Genomic DNA, 18,663 nt, shown 5'->3' on the forward strand with positions numbered 1-18,663 from the left:
TGCCAGACCAGACACTCGCAGAGACTCTGCTCCCTGCAATGAGTGTGCAAGCTCAGACTGAGACAAAGAAAGTGACTCGACCTCGCGGGAGTCTGCAGAATGCCCAGGCTAGATGAGAGGAAGAAGCTTCGGTCCCATATTAGTAAGGAACTGAATGAATTGCTTCTCCAACATGGTCTGGAAAGAAGCCAGCTAGGATGGATCCACGTCTGAAACCGGACCACCTGCTTTTGCTGGAGGTTCCACCGAGGCAGTGTAAATGTGCTTCGACTTGGAAGTCTTAGGCACTTTAAGCAACACCGCTGGAACTTTCTGCTGAGCTATCTGACCTGAGTCAACAGGGGAAGATACAGCAGATGTCGTCGAAGAGAGAGTCGCTGCAAACGACGAAGGTCTGATGAGGCTCGAGGTGGAAGCAGTAGAACTCTCGGTCGAAGGTAAGGCCGAGGTCGCCTTCGAAGTCGAGGGATCGGAGGAAGAATCCATCCCAAAAAGCTTCTCCACCAAAAGACGACGACATTTAAGGGCTCGAGGTTGAAGAGTAAGAACATAAGAACATAAGCATTGCCTCTGCCGGGTCAGACCAGGGGTCCATCATGCCCAGCAGTCCGCTCCCGCGGCAGTCCCCCAGGTCCATGACCTATAAGTGATCTTTTACCTAAATCATGTATTCCTCATTCATTTAGTGTCCTGTATAGTTACCCTCTATCTGTATCCTTCAATACCCTTCACCTTCAGGAAGTCATCCAATCCCTATTTGAAACCCAATACTGTACTCTGTCCTATCACCTCTTCTGGGAGCACATTCCAGGTGTCCACCACCCTCTGAGTGAAGAACTTCCTAGCATTTGTTTTGAAGCTGTCTCCTTTCAATTTTTCTGAATGCCCTCTTGTTTTTGTTGTTCCCACTAGTCTGAAGAATCTGTCTCTCTCCACCTTCTCTATGCCTTTCATGATTTTATAAGTCTCTATCATGTCCCCTCTAAGTCTCCGCTTTTCCAGGGTAAAGAGCCCCAGCTTCTCCAGCCTTTCAGCATACGGAAGGTTTTCCATGCCCTTTATCATTCTAGTCGCTCTTCTCTGGACCCTCTCGAGTATCACCATATCATTCTTAAGGTACGGAGACCAGTATTGGACGCAGTACTCCAGATGCGGGCACACCATCGCTTGATAGAGTGGTAGGATGACTTCCTTCGTTCTAGTAGTGATACCCTTTTTGATAATGCCCAACATTCTGTTCGTTTTCTTTGAGGCCGCTGCACATTGCGCCGCGGGCTTCATTGTTTTATCCACCAGTACCCCCAAGTCTTTTTCTAGGTTGCCTTCCCCCAGTACTCTCCCTCCCATCGTATAGCTGTACATCGGGTTCTCTTTCCCTATATGCAAGACTTTACATTTCTCTACATTGAAGCTCATCTGCCATCTTTCTGCCCACTCGCTCAGTTTGTTCAGGTCTCTTTGTAGATCTTTGCATTCCTCAACAGTTCTGACCCTATTGGAGAGTTTTGTGTCATCTGCAAATTTTATAACTTCACACTTCGTCCCTGTTTCCAGGTCATTTATGAAAATATTGAACAGCAGCGGTCCCAACACTGACCTCTGTGGGACACCACTTGTGACCCCTTTCCAGTCAGAGTAGTGTCCCTTTACTCCTACCCTCTGTTTCCTGTCCCCCAGTCAATTTCTGATCCATCTGTGCATGTCCCCTACCACCCCGTGGCTCCAGTTTTTTTAGTAGGCGCTCATGAGGTACCTTGTCGAAGGCTTTTTGGAAATCCAGATATATGATATCTATGGGGTCACCCTTGTCCAATTGTTCGCTTATCCCCTCAAAGAAATGAAGTAGATTTGTTTGGCATGATCTTCCTTTACAGAAACCATGCTGGCTTGTTCTCATCAGATTATTTTTTTCTAAATGCTCATTGATACTTTCCTTGATCAATGATTTGGCCATCTTCCCCGGAACTGAGGTTAAGTTCACCGGTCTGTAGTTCCCTGGGTCGCCTCTCGATCCTTTTTTGAAGATAGGTGTAACATTTGCTATTCTCCAGTCCTCCGGGATTACCCCTGTTCTCAAGGATAGGTTACAAATCTGCCTTAGTAACTCCGTTGTTTCATCTCTGAGCTCTTTCAGTATTATCGGGTGGATTCTGTCTGGGCCCAGAGATTTGTCAGTTTTTAATCTATCTATCTGCTTGAGTACGTCTTCAAGGCTTACCTCCATGCATGATAATTTTCCCTCTTGATCCCCCTTGAAGATTTTTTCCGGTTCCGGCATGTTAGATGTGTCTTCTCTTGTAAAGACCGACGAGAAGAACATATTTTAGTCTGTCAGCCACCTCTTTTTTCTCCTTCGCACGACTTCAGTTGATGATCCGACCCAAGGCACTTGAGGCACCGTTGGTGTGGGTCCGTAAGGGAAACCGCACGCTGGCACTGGCTACACTTCTTGAAGCCCATTACTGGCCGGGACATAGAACGAAAAACGGCCGCCGGCAGTTGGACGGAAGATTGAAAATTTTTTTTTTTTTTTAAACTATAAATAAAAGAAATAAAGTAAGAACAGCGATTCGTGAAGAAAAAAATACAAACCGCAGTTCAGAGTAACAAAGTTAAATGCAGAGAGTCAAAGACGGACTTCTCGGCTCCGTGGAAAACTGAGAACTGAGGAGACGCGCCCTATGCTGGGCAGGAAGGCACTTGCGCATGCGCGGTGCGGTCGACTCGAAACTTCTAGTTTTCTTCAAGCAAGTCTGCTTGTGAGCTTCTGCATCCGGGCTCCGCTGATGACGTCACCTATATGTGAGAATAACCTGCCTGCTTGTCCTGGGATAAAGCATTTTTCAGATCCACTACACTAATCGACCCATGTTCATGTGGAATTTTGCTCAGTAATGTGTATGGATTGGTGACAACAGGATGCCGGCCAGACCTGTACCACACGGTTCAAATCCTTAGATCCTGAACTAGGCAGTAGGACCCATCTGCCTTTCTAATGGGTAAGACAGGTATATTAAAAGGTGACATACAAAGTTCTAAGAGTCCATCCATAATCAGACCCTCAATCACTGGTTGGAGGCTCTCCAGTCTTCCAACGAAATGGGATATTGACTTTGACAGACCACCTCATCACCCTTCATTAATTTAATTTTCAAGGGAAAATTTTGCAGGCCACCCCTATTCCCTTCCTTGACCCACACAATCGGATCAATCTGCTCCTCCTCCTGTGGTGTCAGGGCTACCATAGTTATCACCATCTGAGCATTCTTTGTATTTATCTTCAAACCTAATTGTATGATGGAGTCTTTGCATAACAGATTAGCCCCGGCCTCAGAAATGTACAAGAGGTCTCCAATTACCTCTTCTGATCCTAGCTTAAGTGTGACTACTTGAATGATGGGGAACGAAAATCCTTCCCCCTTTACCCCCAACACCGTTAATTTTTGCCCAGATAGTGTCATCCCTTGTGGAATGAAATTCACTGATGTCCTAGCTGTCCCGTGTCAACTTGGAAAACTATCTCCTCATCATAGGGCCCCAAGGGCTACCATTGAGACTTTAGAAACCTCTGACTCCCATAGTCATCATCTTCAAATGCCATAAAAGGGATGACTCTTCCCTCTTTAGGTCTGGCATTCTCCTTTAAAGAGTCCAGGCTTGCCAGAATAATAGCACTCCATGGATGTTGTGTCCCGAGGTGGCCCCCATAACTGCCTCTGACTATATTCTCTGCCTGCACTGTCTCCCCTAGACCTCCATCTTCCCCTCCTTCTACCTCTGCTCTACCCTCCTTCTTCACTCTTATTTACCACTTCACCTCTCTTTTTAATCACCTCATCTACTGCAAAAATCATTAATTTCACCTTCTGTCTTTGATTCTATTCCTCTCTTTTTACAAATGCCCTCTGTGCCTCCCTCACTAACTCTTCTAATGTTTTCTCACTTCACCCCTCTAATTTATGCACCTTTTTCCTAGTGTACTTTTAGTAAACCCTGAGTTACTGGGTCATCTGGATTCATGCCTGAATTATTTTCTCATTTGTTCCTGTAGCCTCTGTAAAAAGGCTGATAGAGCCTCTTCTTTTTTTTGCTGTACCTCGAATGCCTTAGTAAAATTTTGGGATTTAGGTACTGCCTCCTTAATTCTTGCAATTATGAAGTCTCTTAAATCTTTCATATTGGCCCTATAGGCTGCATTTTGATTACTCCAATTGGAATCTACGTTAGGAAATTTTTCTTCTCCTGTGGGTCCTCCTTGTCCCACAGAATGATTATTCTGCCACTGTATCAGAGCCGCTCTCCTAATCATTCCTTGCTCCTCCCCACTAAACAAGATACCCAAGAGACATCATTTCATGCCAGGTATAAAAATTGGGTCCTAAGAACTGATCAAACTAACCGAATGGGATCCTCAATTAAAGATTTAATTGCCTTCTTAAAATTCTACACCTCCATACTAGTTAACAGAGAGCTTATATATCCTACTCTTCGGTCTCCTATTGGAACTTCTCTCAGCGGGTAACTCTGTACTGCTCCCTCCTCTTTTTTTGAGGGAGCACTCCTGATGCCATAGGGTAATTAGCCAGGTTTGCTTGGCACTGCTGTAGTTCCTTTCTTAATCTGGGAGGCAACTCCACCTTCTCCTCTGGACCCGTGCAAGGAGCCACTGGGTTTTTCAATATACTGTGGGATATCTTCCATCCCCTGTGCTTCCTGCTCTCCCAAACTCCCATGGAGATTATACGGAGGGGGTAAATGTTGCAGAGGATCCCAGAGACAGGCTTCTGTCTCTGCCTGTTCACTTTCTTTTTCCTTCATTTGAATAGGGAAGAATTTCACCCCACCCCCCCTATCCAACAGGAAACATACTCTGCTTCTTCCTGTGAATACAGCTTATTGCGATTTACATAAGAATTTAGAATTTCACAAAGCCAATCTTCCTCCACACTATACTTTGGACAGAAGATTGCCAGAGGTTTAATACTCTTTGGTCCAAACGAAACAGCAATAAGGGATCATCTGTTTCTTGTTTTTTCCTTTAGTAGAGGACATATCTTCAGCATCTTCCCCTAAGAGGCTTTCTGGAGGAATGCTTCCAGGGTCTCTACCATCCCCCTCCTCACTTCTGCTAGCCTTAGCTCCTATTTTGTTCCCTTGAGACACCTCAATCACACAGAGTGTCCTTTCGCTTCATAAATCTCTTGCCACACCCCTCGTGGGACAACAGAAACAAAAATCGGGACTCCAACTCTATTTGTGCCATAGGCATGCCTCACTCACACACTTGCAAGTTGCTTACAGAATGTCCCCCAACCACCAAGGTAATACTATATAGCCCAAAACTTCTTACCTTGGTCCGTGCGCATGGAGTTGCCTCGTTGGTTATGCATGCCTACTTCTCTCCTTCTGCTTTACCCGAGCCTTTCTTTCAAACAGGTCTCAGGATGTTTGTCAGTACATTGTGGGACCCCTGTCGGGAACCGCAGGACCCATCTTCCCACCACTCGATGCCGCCGGTCCCGGCCAATGATGACGTCATCCCGGACGAGCCCCCAAACTGTATGGAACGAAGACACAGCTCACAAAGAAACTCCAGAAAGTCTCGTGGTAAAGCAGAATATCTTTTATTTTCTTCCTGGCCAGAAAGGGTGTCCAATTGCATAAGAATGACAAAGTAGGCATACAGAGTTCAGTATATCCATTCGTTATATAGTTAGTTCAAAATTTCTTTGTCCCTCCTGCCTTCTTGCTCATTGGATAGAGCAACAGCAGTTCACAACCTATCAAGTACTTTCTTTGCTTCTTCCTTTCTCTCCGCCCCATTTATTTCTCCCGTTACTCTTATTCTTCAGACCTCTGATCCCATTTACTTACTCCTCCCCCTCACATGCTCACCCCTCATGCTACGTCCTTAGATTGGTCACTCAAACAAAAGCCCTTTTGGTTAATTATGCTGAGACATCAGATTTTATGTTCGCTATAGACATTGTGTTCATAGTTACAAGAACTATCCCAGGAATGCCCCCTCCCCTTTCCTGATTCAGCAACACTTCTTACTGCTATATACAAACAGTATTAAGACAAATTCCTTCTACTGGGCTTGATAGGCTATTACACCCTGCAACAATTAACATTATTCATTTGTTGTCACAGGTTTATTAGTAAGTATTATGTTATTTCTTATTTCATTTCTCACAAAACCTTTAAAATACAAATTTATGTAGTTTAAGGCAATAACCTGCATAAAGGCACTAATGCAGGTTGTCTTGTCCCAGTGCACGTAAAGCAGCTCATTACTATGTAAATTACACACCGCAAGCTTAGGTGCACTGGGTGTACATCACAAGGCTTGGCATAGCTTTTACCATCCTAGCGGTCAGGTCATCAGGCCACAACTTAATGCTGCCTGTTTCTTGAAGGGGTAAGCACTCAGATGCAATTTGAGTAGCCACAGAGCTCCCCCATCCCGAAGAGCCTCTCAGACAAGCCCCTAAGCACCTTTTCCCAACTGTAATTCCCTCCACCATCACCAACAGTGGGTGAATGGGGGCCTGTTTGAAAGAGGAGCATTCACAGGATAGGGGGAAGTTACAGCTGGGGAAAAAGTATCTGGGGAGAGCTTGACAGAGAGGAGAACTTAACTGGGGTATCTTAGGAGGGAGCACTGTGGCCAGTCACATTACATTTGAATGCTGGCCCTTTTAAGATTTAGCCTAGTATTTACCACTGGAATCAAACACCTGTGGTGCATTGCAGGTTAATGATTCCCATTGTTATTCAATGAGGGGTAAAACCCTGCCTTTTACCATACCTTGATAACTTCACCCCTAAATGCATCAAAGAGCGCCATAATTTCAAAATTAGTAATAGTGTTCAGCAGACAAGTTCAAATCAAAACAAAGGCTCAATTGCTGCTATAGGTTCATATACCTCTGCCACCAAACTTAACAGATTAATTTGACTCATTTAATCTTAATTATCTCCATCACTAAAAAATGTGTCTAAATTTAAAAAAAGAGTAATATAGGTATCATATAAGCCAGTGTTCTTCAACCTTTTTACACCCGTGGACCGGCAGAAATAAAATAATTATTTTGTGGACCGGTAAACTACTAGGACTAAAATTTAAAAACCCTGTTTACGCCCCATCTCCGCGAGCTCAGTCCTCGCAAACCATCTGATCCCATCTGCACAAGCCGCAATTATGATTTTATATTGAACGTATTTTATTAAAGTATAAAAAGAAACAATATTCTGAACAATTGTGATTTTATAAATACAAATATACAGAGCACGGACCAACAAAACCCCTGTCTCCCCTTCCCTTCACATATATCCCCTCTACTATCAAGAAAACTGAACAAGCCAAGTTATTATAGAATGCTACATAGAAATATCATGCTAATAGAATACTGCAGTCCCCAGTTGTCTCTAGCAGGATATATATTTCAAATCTGATATATTCTAATGACAAAATAGAAATAAAATTATTTTTTTTCTACCTTTTGTTGTCTCTGGTTTCTGCTTTCATCTTCTTTTCACTTTTCCTTCCAGCATCTGTGCGTTCCATCCAATGTCTGCCCTCTCCCCCTTCCATATGTATCTGACTTCTTTCTATGCCCCTCTTCCCTGTCCATCCAGCCTGTTCCTCCTCTCTCCTTTTTACATCATTCATTCCAGCTTCACTGCCTTCTTCATTTTTATATCTCTCCTACACCAGATCTAGCATCTTTATCCCTCTCTCATTTCTCTGCTGACCCCCTTTCCAGCATCAATGTCTCTCTACTTTCTCATTCCTCTCTCTCCCCTTTCCCTCATCTGATCTCTCCATTCCACCCTGACCCCTTTCCCCTCCTGTAATCTCCCAGCCAGCTGTTTCCTTCCTTTTTTCTTTCTCCCTTCCCTCCTTCCTTTTTTTCCTTCTCCCTTCCCTCCTTCCTCTATCCAACATTAACTCTCTTCCCATCCCTTTCCCTCCTCCCCTCCCAGCAGCATCTCTCCTTCTTCTCCCTTCCCTCCTCCCTCATTCCAACCTTAACTCTCTTCCCATCCCTTTCCCTCCTCCCCTTCCAGCAGCATCTCTCCTTCTCCCTTCCCTCCTCCCTCTATCCAACATTAATTATCTTCCCATCCCTTTCCCTCCTCCCCTCCCAGCAGCATCTCTCCTTCTAACTCCCTTCAAGTCCAGTAACAGCTCTCCCTTTATCCAGCAGCTACCCAGCCTCCTACAGTGGCTTCCTCCCCTTCCAGCAGCTCTCAGTACTTGCCTGCAGGAAGTTGCCGGTAAAGCACTGCCCTGGCAAGTAGGAGAGCTGGTGGGAGGGGAGACAGTCACTGTGAAGGCTCCCCAGGATCTTGCTCGCACACACTGACCATCTCCCTCCACCTGCACCTGAATCTGCAGCTCTCTCCGTTCTACTCGCAACTTCCCCGCGGCCCTCTTCAGCAACTCGGCAGGGGCGGCGATCAAGACAGGCTGCCGACGTTGTGACCTTCACTCTCTGAGTCCCACCTATTTTGTTTCTTTTGTTTCAACTTCCTGTTTCCGAACAGGCAAGACTCAGAGAGGGAAGGCCCCAACGTCGGCAGCCTGTCTTGATCGCCTGAGGCTGGGAGGAACATTAGTCACAGGAACCGCAGTCGGCAGGAAATTTAACTGCTGACTTGATCTCGCCGGTCCTGCGCAGACCGGCAGAAATTTTCTGCGGACCGACACCGGTCCGCAGACCAGCAGTTGAAGAATTGTGATATAAGCAATGATTCTCAACCCAGCTCTTGGAACACACTTAACCTGTCAGGTTTTCAGGATACCCATAATATACAAGACAGATTTGCACACAATGGAGATAATGCATGCAAATGTTATCTCATGCATATTAACTGTCTTAATATTAAAGAAGCTATTACTTTACAAATACTTTCAAATCATTTAATCATTTATAAAACGTCATTTGAATCATTTTAAATATTACAAACAATTCACATCAAACACAATATTAGAAGCCCCATCCCTCTATCTCCTTCCCATATGAGTCTTTTATTCACAGTCCATCATATATCAATTCATAAACACACTATGGGGCTCATAATAAAAATAATTTTAAAAAGTCCATAAAGCGGCCCAAGTCAGTACTGGGATGATCAAAAAGACAGATCGTCAAAAGTACCGATAATCAAAACTTTAAACATATCTAGTTTATCCTGCCTCTGTACGCCTAGAGCTAAAAGGGGCATTTTTGGAGCCGTGGATAGGGCGGGAGGTGGGCTAACCTAGACTTAAGTCATCCAGCAGCCATAACCAAAACACTTTGACAGGTTGCCAGACGGAACTTATACGTTTTGACTTAGACCAAGTTTCGAATCGGGCCACTGAGCTGATCGCAGCTGCCGTGATCAGCTCAGCGGCCCAGGCAACCCATCCCCACACACTCATAGCAATTGCCGCAGGAGAGATGCCCAATCTCTCTTGCTGCGATCCCTCGTAACCACTCCAAATCTTCCCCGGCAGGAGAGACAACCCCCCAATCACCCGCGTGATCTTTGGTAGGAGGGCGCGCGAGCCCTCCTGCCGGATACAACCCCACTGCGTGATCAACAGGAGGGTGCCCGATCCCTCCTGCCGGACACAACATACCCAGAACCTCTGCCAAACTGCGCACCTACCCTCCCAGACTCCATCCCCACCCCCCGGAACTTCCCTATACCCCCCTCCTCTAACCTTGTGCAAAGGCCGGCCGGACGTGTCCTCCCTCCATCTGGCTGGCAGGCCCACTTTCCTCTGAATGGTGAGCCTGCCCCTTCCTGGTGCATTGTGGGATGCACCAAGGAGAGGCCTAGGGCCTGGTTTGCCCAGGCACCTAAGACCCCACCCATAGGAGGGGCCTTAAGCACCTGGGCCAATTCTGGTCTCATCATCTCAAGAAAGACAGAGCGGCACTAGAAAAGGTTCAAAGAAGAACGACCAAGATGATAAAGGGGATGGAACTCCTCTCGTATGAGGCCAGACTAAAAAGGTTAGGACTCTTTAGCTTGGAAAAGAGACGGCTGAGGGGAGATATGATTGAAGTCTACAGAATCCTGAGTGGAGTAGAACGGGTACAAGTGGATCAATTTTTCACTCCATCAAAAATTACAAAGACTAGGGGACACTCAAAGTTACAGGGAAATACTTTTAAAACCAATAGGAGGAAATATTTTTTCACTCAGAGAATAGTTAAGCTCTGGAACGCATTGCCAGAGGTTGTGGTAAGAGCAGATAGCATAGCTGGTTTTAAGAAAGTTTTGGACAATTTCCTGGAGGAAAAGTCCATAGTCTGTTATTGAGAAAGACATGGGGGAAGCCACTGCTTGCCCTGGATCAGTAGCGTGGAATGTTGCTACTCCTTGGGTTTTGGCCAGGTACTAGGGATCTGGATAGGCCATCATGAGAATGGGTTATTGGACTTGATGGACCATTGGTCTGACCCAGAAAGGCTATTCTTATGTTCTTAAGAAGCCACACTCCTGGAAGAATGCACCCTAATGGAAACAAGAGACTATTTCCTTGAAAAAATGTAGGCTGACGAAATGGCCCTACAGACCTCTATCTGGAAATTGAAGCCTTGGAAGCGGCAGCGCCCCACTTAACTGAATGAGTCAGCACAAACAAATGGTCAGAAATTAAACTCTTTGGTGACCTCCAAATAACACAGAAGAACTCTGTACACATCCAGCTTCTTCAACAGGCGGTTCTTTGACTTGAACCTGTTGGTCGAAAGGCAGGCAAACATACTTCCTGACTGACATGGAAAGCCGAAACTACCTTTGGCAGAAGGAAAGAACTATCCAAAGGGAAACCTCTGCCTCTGAAATATGGAGGCAAGCGTCCCTGCAAGACAAAGACTGCTGTTCTGACACACGATGCGCCAAAGTAATGGAGACCAGAAAAAACAGTATTGAGCATCAAGTCCAAGAGAGTAGAGGCTCAAAAGGAGCCTTGGTAAGGCTAGACAACACCAAGTTAAGGTCCCAGGAAGGGAAAGGATGCTTGACCGGTGGTCGGACACGAAGAGCCCCCCTCAAGAATCTAGCGACATCAGGATGAGAAGCCAAGGAAGACCAATGCTCCCGGGATCTAAAACAGGAGAGCCCGGTCACTTGGACCCGAAGAGGAGACACAGAGAGGCCTTTACCCAATTCAGCCTGAATAAAATCAAGTATTAGCAAGATCAGAGCTCAATAAGGGTCCACCTGGTCCTGGGCACACCAATGTTGGAAGGCCTTTCATGCTCAAAGTGTAAGCTGACACCGTTGATAACTTCTTAGACTTCAGAAGAGTATCAAGTTTCAAGTTTATAAAAAATTTTGATAAAATACCTATCACAAATTCTAAGCGTTGTACATAAAAAAGGGATGTAATTTAAATACAAAATGGACGGGAATAGACTCACAAATACAGAAGGAAAAGGGGTAGAACTACAAAATTATAGGAAAGAACATGGAAAGGGTAAAACAAGAGGATAGGTTATAAGATTTTAATCAATCTCTTCAAAAGGAATAGTATTTCAGAGACAATAACGGATGTCAGAAAGGAGACTAGATATGAAAATGATTATTGTTCAAATGCATCTTTGAAAAGAAAGGATTACAATGTCCCTTTAAATTTATTTAAATTTTTTCCTTCTCTTAAAAAAAAAAAAAAAAAAAAGGGTAGAGAATTCCATATTGAGGGGGCAGTTACCAAAAATATTGTAGTACGTCTTGTATTAATATTCTTCAATGAGGAACATATAGTAAATGCTGATTTATAGATCCAAGTAGTCTCGGTTTAACATGTGGAATAAGAAGTTTGTCAATGCAACTCAGAACATTTGATGACAAGAGTTTTGAAAGTTAATAAAGCAATTTTATAAGTTATTCAATGCGCAGCTTTTAAAGGGGGGTAACGTGATCATATTTTTTGGACTTTGGAATGATTTTAATAGCAACATTTTGAATCAATTGAAGACGCTTGATTTCTTTTTGCATTATCCCTCTATATAATGAATTGTAGTAGTCTATTTTTGAAATGACAAGTGAATGAATCAGTATATTCATGGAAGCTGGTTCAAGGAAATTCGCTGAAGATCTGATCATTCGTAATTTGGTTAAAGCAGTTCTTTACCACTGAGCCGATTTGGTCATGAAAATTTAGTTTATTGTCAATTAATATGCCTAATATTTTAACTGAAGTGACCAGGTTAACTTGGATTCCATCTATACATATTGGGGAAGATAATTGAATACCAGCTCTCCATGTAAAAAGAAGAGAATTGGTTTTTGAGATGTTTAGGGATAACATTTTATTTCTTAACTAGTTATTAATATTTCCAAGTTTCATATTGATGCTTTCTATTTCTTGATTATTTGCAGGATCAAGAGGATAAGTTGGATGCCATCCGCATAGGCATGTTATGAAACCTTTCGATTGACAAAATGTTAGCAAAGGAGCAAGATATATATAAAAAAGAAAAGGGGACAGTATGGACCCTTGAGGGATTCCAAAATCATTTACATATGTCTCTGATGAAGAATTATTAAAGATTACCGTAGAGGAGCAGTTTGTGAAGTAGGATTCAAACCATTTATGAACTTAAGAACATAAGCATCGCCTCTGCCGAGTCAGACCATAGGTCCATCATGTCCAGCAGTCCGCTCCCACGGCGGCCCCCCAGGTCAATGACCTGTAAGTGATCTATTACTCTAAAGACTTTTGTATTGTGTAGTAACCCTCTAATTGTACCCTTCAATCCCCTTTTCTTTCAGGAACTTGTCCAAGCCCATTTTGAAGCCCCAAATCGTACTCTGCTCTACCACCTCCTCTGGAAGCGCATTCCAGGTGTCCACCACCCTCTGAGTGAAGTGATTCCAATTGATGCTAGTCTGCTTAATAGTAGTACTTCGTGATCAATCGTATTGAAAGCCGCCGATAGGTCTATTGAAATAAGAATTGATAATCAAGACTATTGAATAGAGGTGGAATGGTTTTGGTGAAAACCGGTTTGATTAGAAAGTACAATATTGGTCTTTTCAGCAAAATCAGATTTGATTGAAAACTACCTTTTCTGACAATTTCGCCAAGAATGGTAGTTTGCGATAGGTCTAAAGTTGGAACAGTCCTGGGTATTTGCTTTAGGACCTTTGATTATAGGACGAATGATAGAATGCTTCCAGACTGTCGAAATAAGAGGTGTTTAAACTTTCTTGAATTAATTTATGACGTAGCTAAATTTGCTAAAGAATCTTTTGAGTATTAATGGAGGTATAACTTCTTTTTGAGATCCTTTAGGATTGAGAGTGGTCAATAATTGTTGGAGATCATCAATAGACGGGAGAGTAAAATTTACACAAGAAGATGAAAATTGAGGGCTATGGTCATTATCTAAAATGTCTGCATTTATGTCAATTTTGTTACAAATTTCTTTCCTAATATTATTAATCTTTCCTTTGAAAAAGTTGGCTAAATTTTGTGCTGGAGGGGGAGTTAGTTGTTTTTGTTTAAATGTTAATTTTTTAATAATAGGAAAAAGTGTTGATGAGTTTTTTTGCTTTGGAGATGCTTTTGATGTAAGATTTCTTTTTTGTTAAATTAATTGCTCTTTTGTAATAGAGAGTGTGATCTTTGTATTTGAGAAGGTTAGATGGAACTGGATTTGAACGCCACTTCCTTTCAAGTGAGCAGAGTTGATATTTGAGAAGAATTAGTTTGAAATCAAACCACGGGTCCTTTAGTTTCTTTGATGAGATGGTACAAATGATGATTGGTGCTATTTTGTCAAGAAGAGTTCAGCAGTGATTTTCCCAGTGGGTAATTTGGTCCTCAAGACCCATACCTGTAAGATATTTTAGTTTAAGAAGAAAGTTTGAGGAAATAGATGTATCATCTAGTTTGTTGAACTCTCTACATGAGACAGTTTTCAGATGGGGCTGGTTTAAGGGTGGATCTGCATGGCATGAAATGATAATAAGAGAGTGATCATACCAGGGAACTTGAAGTATGTTGGGGTAAGAGAAATTAGCTCTTTGAATAGTGGGAACCAGAATCATATCTAATGTATGTCCCATATTATGGGTGGATTCAGATATCATAGGGGCTAGATCCAGATTGGAAATATGATTTGAAAGTTCAGTTGTAATAGGCCTGTTTCCCCAGAAGGCAGGAATCTGGGGCAGTGGGGGTTCCATTTTTAACAAGCAGGACAGAATAACTTTATGCTCTAATTTAGCACACTCAACTGACCCGGATCCTCCATAGATACCGGACCATATGTGAGAAGGTCCAGATAGGTGCTCAGCCAAAGGCTGTGATCCTTGCGCAGCTTCAACAGATTTGCGTACCATGGACTGCAAGGCCAATCTGGAGTCACCAGAATGGCACGACCCGTATGAGCCGCGATCCTCTGAATGACCTGACCGATCATTGGCCAAGGAAGAAAAACATACAGGAGAATCTCCTGAGACCACGGCTGCACCACAGCATTGAGTCCCTTGCTTTAGGGTTCGGATCGACTAAAGAAGCGATTCGCTTTCTTGCCATAAGGTCGAAATTGAGGCACCCCCAGGTCCCCACCATAGCTTGGAACTCTTGTGGGGTCATGACACACTCACCTGGATCCAGAGTTTGTCTGCTGAGGAAGCCTGCTTGAACAGTCTATTCCCATCACTTGCGCTGTCATCAGTGCTATGAGATGACACTCTACCCAAAGAAAAAAAAAGGTGGGCTTCCTGAACCAGAGGAATGCTCTTGGTCCCTCCCTGGTGATTGACGTAGGCTACCGCCATCACTTTCTCAGAGAAAACCCTGACTGCTTAGCACTCCAGTGTCTTCTGCAATCTCATCAGAGGTAATCAAATGGCTCTGAGCTCCAACTGGTTGATTGACCACTTTCACTAAGAGGGTGTCCAACACCCCTGAACAGGACAATGAGTGCAATGCGCTCACCAACCCCAAAGACTGGCATCTGTCATCACCATGATCCAGGAGGCAATGTGTAGCGGTACGCCCCTGTAGAGCAATTGTGGGAGAAGTAGCAGCCCATGCTTGCTTAGGTTCCCACAGTCCAATGTGGACGGGTTTTCAAGGCATCCCTGTGCAGAGCATGCTGAAGAGGACGATGGTGCGCCTTCACCCAAGGAACCACATCCAGCATAGCAACCATGGATCCCGGAAGATATTCCCATGCCGAAAGAGCTGGCTGCTCAACAAGGGAAGCAATCCAGGCACACAGTTTCTGTCTGCAGGCTTCTGGTAGATAGATGCAGCCTGTTGCCATGTTGAAAAGGACTCCCAGGTATTTCAGCGATTGCGTAGATGTCAGATGGCTCTTCCTGAAGTTGACAATCCAGCCTAGGTCTTCCAGCACCTGCTCCACCGTGTGTCGTCCCTCGGCCAACAAGGGAGCTCTGATCAGCCAGTCATACAAGGAAAGCCACCACTACCACCATCACCTTAGTGAAGGTCTGGGGCGCTGTCGCTAGCTCAAAGGGCAGTGTCAAAAACTGGTAATGCTGTTCCAGAACATGAAACCGTAAGAATTTGTGGTGGGCTGGAAAAATAGGAATGTGCATGTGTGCATGTATCCAGAGAGGCAAGAAACTCTCCTGGGGCCACTGCTGCAATGACCAACACACAGTCTCCATTCATACTGAAGATTCAGAATAGGCCTCCAATACTTCTGAGCCTTTCTTTGGCACAAAAAAGTATATGGAATATCTGTCTGAGCTCGAGAGGTTGGGCAGCACTGACTCTATAGCTTTAATATCCAGCAAGTGCTGAACAGTGGCCTAAACCCTGAGTGCTTTGTCCGGACGACCTGAAAGAGAGTCCAAGAGCCAATCTGTCAGAGGTCAAGCAAATTCCAGCTTGTAGATTGACCGAATAATGTCCGAGACCTATCCAAAGAGGAGCATCCCCTCAGCCTAGCACCATTGTGTCTCTACACAGGGAGAACAGAACTAGAAGTTGAGGTAGAGTGAGAATGTTAAAGTTCTATTTATTACACGTCCCAACTAAGCCACCTGTCAGTTTAGTAAGTCAGTGTAAGTACTTTATAATTCATATATTTTCGAATGAGAAAGTACTATGTGATAGATGAAAAAATCAGCACATCAACAACATTCAGGAATGATTTGTAAATGTTGGATGAAGTAAATATGCAAATAAGCAAATAAGATGGGCATAATATTGAATTAGGTTTTAAAATTAAAACAAAGTAAAGAAAAGAAAAAAATAATAATTATAGAAAAAATAAATAAAGCAGTTTTTGATAAAATTGAGAAAATAGGAGAATATACAGGACCAATGATAGCTCACTTTTTGGTTACTGGCTTGTAACATACATCGGGCCTTTAGCTGTGAGTGCTTGAGATCCTTAAGTATCCAGTTGGATACTTAAATATCCAGTTGGATATTTTCTCTTGTGTTTTAGCCAATTTGATGATAACGAAATGAGGGTAGAACAGCCTGAGAAATCTATCCCAATTGATTTTGAACCAAACAGAAGGGTTCTGAGGCAGATGGAGGCTTTAGAAAAAAAAGATTGTTTAAAATACAAGAAGGCAGCCACCAGTGAAAATGGCCTGTGGGGACTCCCCTGAAGTTTTTAAAAAAAATTAATAGAAAGGGGTTTTGGAGGTGGGGGGAATCTCCCTCTGGCCTCAGAAACCCTAAAAAAATCAAATATTTTGAACCCAAACCCGATTTCCCCCTAGGGAATAATGGGCTGTACTCACTGTGCTCTGCTAGTGCCTGCCTTGTCAGTTTTCTGCCTCAAAACCTTTCCAGAATGGATACAAAACGAGATAGTCAGGCTGCCAGTCGGACAGGACCCAACTGAAACTTCAACCCCCACAGATCTTCACGCCATGATGGGTGGAGTGAAAAACATAGCCAGCTCCCTGAAGCCCAAAGGGACTCTCATAGGGGCCCCACAGCCCATGCTCAAGTCTCTGATAAATCAAAAGATGAACTAGCCCTGATGGGAATGATCCCCAAGTTTCCAAACTGCACAAAGCAGGCTAATTCAACAGTTACACCTGCGAGCAGACCACCCATGCAGAATCTCCATCCTCTTCCAGGCAGAGCTGCCCCAAATTGGGGATCTCTAGGCACCAAAGCCTCCCGAAACAGATAAAGATACCTGAAAATAATAAAAAACAAACAAAGCAGATCAGAACACCCCTTTTCAGTTTGCTTGCAAAAGGAAAAACTGAAGAAGGCACTAAATTCCACTAGTGAAGGAGGAGGAGCTGAAAGATGTGATTGACATCCTTCTGCAACAGTTCGCGACCAGAAAATATTCACCTAGAGTAGTGTTTCTCAACCCACGGTATGCAAACCCTTAGGGGTACACAAGCTGCTTGTTGGGGGGTACGAGGCACTGGCCGCTGCCGAGGATATTGCCTGCCTAACCGCCACCGGGGATCCCTCCTTCTTGCCCTCCACCCTCCTGTCGAAGCCACTGCCAGGGATCCCTCCTTCCTGCCCTCCACCTTCCCATCAAGCCGCTGCCGGGGATCCCACCTTCCTGCCCGCCCCCCTCCACCAAAGCCAACCCAGAGGACTTCCCTCCGATGTAAGAGCTGACACGAGAGGGGTGAAAGAGAAAGGAAGAAAAGCTGGACTCAAGGAGGGACAGAGATATGTTGGTTGGGGAAGGAAATGAGGTCCAGAGGATAGGAAGCGTGTATGAGGTAGAAAGAAAGAAATATTGGATGCATAGTCAGAGTGAATTGCAACCAGAGACTCATGAAATCATCAAAGGTAAGAAAAATTATTTTATTATAAATTTAGTGATCGAAATATGTCAGTTTTGAGAATTTATATCTGCTGTCTATATTTTACACTATATTTATTTTTCGATAGTTGTTTCTGAGGTGACGTTGAATATTTTAAAGTCATCTGCCTTGATCTCTTTGAAAAAAAATGAATATAAATGATAATTAACATTTTCTGTGAGTACAGTGCTTTGTAGGTTTTGTTTTGTTCTTTAATTTTGTAGTTACCATTATGTATTAAGATTTGTGTGTATATATGAAAAATGGTTGGAAGAAATTGCATTACAATTAGTACTATTATTATGGGGGTGGGGTCTGGGGCGGGTCTAGTGCAGAGCCTGGGCAGGGTACTCTGTTGATATTTGTTAGACTTAGGGCAAGGGTGTCAAAGTCCCTCCTCAAGGCGCAATCAAGTCGGGTTTTCAGGATTTCCCCGATGAATATGCATGAGATCTATTTGCATGCACTGCTTTCATTGTATGCTATTAGATCTCATGCATATTCATTGGGGAAATCCTGAAAACCCGACTAGATTGCGGCCCTCGAGAAGGGACTTTGACACCCCTGACTTAGGGGGTACTTGGCTTGAAGAAGTTGAGAAAGAGTACAGACTGCTATATGTTTATGTAACAGAAGAGATTTTCATGATTGCTTGTTTGCTGGTTCCTAGTGTCATAATATTCATGCTATGCACTTCCTTCAATAAGAGTCCTTATTAAATTACAAAAATATCTTTTATTAAAAAAGAATGTCTGAAATAAATTGGAAAAAAGGCCTGAAAATTGGGAAGTTTGAAAAATCTGAAAACCATAAAAGTTGTACTTATGCTTATGTTAAAATACCAGTCTAATGCATCAACAGTATACGCTG

General features: G+C 43.6%; 1 protein-coding gene across 1 annotated transcript in view; it reads right to left on the reverse strand.

Annotated features, from left to right (window-relative positions):
- The window catches only part of DNM1L (dynamin 1 like), a 245,696-nt gene that overhangs the window by 146,739 nt on the left and 80,294 nt on the right, over positions 1 to 18,663 (reverse strand). The window lies entirely within an intron of this gene.

The sequence above is a fragment of the Geotrypetes seraphini genome, chromosome 7 (genome assembly GCF_902459505.1).
Source record: "Geotrypetes seraphini chromosome 7, aGeoSer1.1, whole genome shotgun sequence".
NCBI classification, from domain to species: Eukaryota; Metazoa; Chordata; class Amphibia; order Gymnophiona; family Dermophiidae; genus Geotrypetes; species Geotrypetes seraphini.